The sequence below is a fragment of the Geospiza fortis genome, unplaced genomic scaffold, assembly GCF_000277835.1.
Source record: "Geospiza fortis unplaced genomic scaffold, GeoFor_1.0 C13794192, whole genome shotgun sequence".
Taxonomy (NCBI): Eukaryota; Metazoa; Chordata; class Aves; order Passeriformes; family Thraupidae; genus Geospiza; species Geospiza fortis.
In genome coordinates this window covers 1-2,821 of record NW_005056953.1, presented here as the reverse complement: position 1 = coordinate 2,821, position 2,821 = coordinate 1, and the positions used below count along the sequence as shown (strand labels likewise).

At 36.6% G+C, this 2,821-nt stretch overlaps 1 long non-coding RNA gene across 1 annotated transcript; it reads right to left on the bottom strand.

The window, feature by feature from the left end:
- Nucleotides 1–1,232: 1,232 nt before the first annotated feature.
- LOC115949374 lies at nt 1,233–2,728 on the bottom strand. The gene is made up of 3 exons (XR_004082862.1): nt 2,646–2,728; nt 1,807–1,900; nt 1,233–1,248 (listed from the first exon to the last, which is right to left on the bottom strand). It is a non-coding gene; the product is annotated as an uncharacterized LOC115949374 (long non-coding RNA).
- Between the last annotated feature and the right edge of the window lie 93 nt (nt 2,729–2,821).

The following is a 2,821-nucleotide window of genomic DNA, read 5'->3' as shown; positions in this document are numbered from 1 at the left end:
TTAAGGTCCCTTCCAAATCAAACCATTTTATATGGTTCTATGATTATTGCAGGGAATACTTTCAATAACCTTCTATACTTTGCATGAAGTGCTGAAGTGATTGCTAAGTGCATCTGGTGACTAATTTTCTCAAACAGAACAATCTCCAATAGCCTCCCTGGTTAGAGTTTGTGCAAACACAAGGAGCAGCCATCATGCCCTTACAGGCCAATCAGTACAGTATGAAGTGTCAATAATAAAAAAAGTCAAGAATATCTGATATCTTAAAGGTCATTATTTTAAAGAATTCTAGTGTAGAGTTCTAACTGAAACTAACCTGGAGCTGAGAAAACCACAATTAAGAACAACTTAACTATGCACTTTTTCTTAAACTTCAAGTATTCAGATATGAATACTTATTTGGCTTAAGAAAAGAATGGTGGTGGGGCCCAAACATGACCAGAATTTGAACTTTTTAAAAGTCAGCTTGCTCTTTAGCAAAAAATAGCATTTAGACCTTCACTTTTTCTTGCTAGATTGAGGCTTTTCAAATTCCTGTGTCTGGATTTTATACTATTCTAGTGTCTAACAGAAGAAAGTGTACAAGAAAGCTTTTATCTTCACAAGTAAAGCACTAGTCTTTAAAGCCATGTGGTGCAGGTACTCTTAAAAAGGGTAAAGGAATTAAAAAAGCCCTAAGTCATCAACTCCTGGCACAACTTCATACTACAGCTAAGGCCTCTAGCCCTTCTGCACCAAATGAAGCTCAGAATATGCTTATTTGATCAAAACAGCAGTCCCTGCCTAGTAAGGGTAGCTCCTGCAAAAGGTTTTTGAACTCTCTGCATCTCATGTAGGATGCACTTCACTGAGGCTTTCTCAGCTCACAGCAGTGACTGCTACTGATGGCAGGAGTTTATCAGCCTGATACACCAAGGTAAGCAGGGAAGACAAGATAAACATCTGCCTTTTAGAAAAAGGATTCTGGGAACTGTGAGAGAAGACAATACTTGATCAATATTCTACTGAAACTATGTTCCTACAATATAACCAGAAATATATCCACAAAATACATGAAAACATAAATTTAGAAGTACATAAAATGTATGCCATTGCGTGCATCTGTTCTGCATCTTTCACTGCTCATGCTACATCACCACTCACAGCATGCAGGAAGGCATACTTCTATCCATGCCTAATTATTACATGGACAACACACGAAGCACTTTTCAGCTCACAAAGAGTCTGCCTCACCTCTTCTACTTTGCACTGAAGCCACAGGAAAGCAAAAGAGAAGAAAGAGTAAGAGAAGTTAGAAATACCCACAGTCTAAAGAAATCAGATACTGGGTTTAGCATTGGCATTTCAGGTATCAAGTACAACTTTTGGATTTGTGAAGGACATCAATAACAAGTATTTATGTGGCTTTAGTTAAAACACACTTCTAATGCTTATTTAAGACTTTGTCTATAGGTAAACTTCCAAACAACTTAGAGAAACTCTGAGATGACATCTACTTTCACCTATTTAAACCATCTTTGCAATCCAGGTTTTGGGAAGAGATCTTACACTGTTGAAAAATGTTCTACAGAAGAAATCATAAAAGTCACCAGTAGTCATTATCTTATCAACAAATGAAGTTTGTTCTACAAGGAATGGGCTGCTAAACCAATAATCTCATCCTTAAGTACAGTGCTTGAGACAATTTGTAATTCCCTAGAAGATACATGCTGTCTGAAGAAACTGGTATCACCTACTTACTCAGTTACAATTAATTGGTCAAGTTAAGTTTGTTATGGTCTAGTCTGTGAAAGGCAGACTACTTACTTATTTGATTTAAAGTTTCTTGGGGAATCCAGCTCATATCAACATCATTCTGATTTGATGTTCCCATCTCTACTTTCTGTACTGGTCTTTTCCTCTGAAAATTCAAGAAAGAAGAAATATTTTTCTTTTAAGTAAGACTTGCATAGCACAAGTATTAGGAATTACTAAAAAAGCAATATTTAGTGAATTACAATTATTTCACTAAGGAACAAACCTTAAGGCTAATCAATGCACAGAGCTGTCTTTCCCATTAGCAATTTATTCCCCTAAGTTTTATATTATCACTTCTAACACCGTACAACACTTATTCCACATAAAGGCACCAAGATTTCATGCACACCTGGGCAAATTCATTACACCTTTTGCTAATGATCAGTCAAACTTTGTGATGACAAGTTTTATTTTGCTTTCTTAGATTAGCACAATATTCTCACATGCGACCTGACCTTGCAAAATAATCAACATTATGGCAAGGCTTTGCTAAGAACTAAATAAGGGACTGGCAGCTGTTTTCCCCTGAAGTCTGACCTGGATTAGACTAATAGGCAGAAATAAAGAGTATGGGGGAAGTAAGTACTGAATCAGTAGACACAGATTAGAAGGTATTCCAATTCAACCACTTCAGTGCGGAGCCAAAGGGCACCAGGCTCAGCAATCAAAGTATCTTCAATTAAGAACTTTTTCTTTAAGAACACTCTAGTTTCCCCAATAACTTCTAAGGTTCTAAAAATAAATCTTCCACCTTTACCATCATATGCCAGAAGCAACCACAGAATTGCTTTCTTTTCACATCAGAAAGGTTTCATATTAACAAGTACACAGACAAACACACTACCCACCTTCCTAGATTCTAGCAACTGATGTAGGCCAACAATGACAAGCAGACCAAGTCCAGCAAGGAACATGTACATGAAGATCCTTTAAAAAAGATTAAGAAACAATGCATTAACTAAAAATGTCAAGTTTTGAAGACAGCTTATGAAGAGGCATAGAAATTAAGCCTAAATTTGGCCAC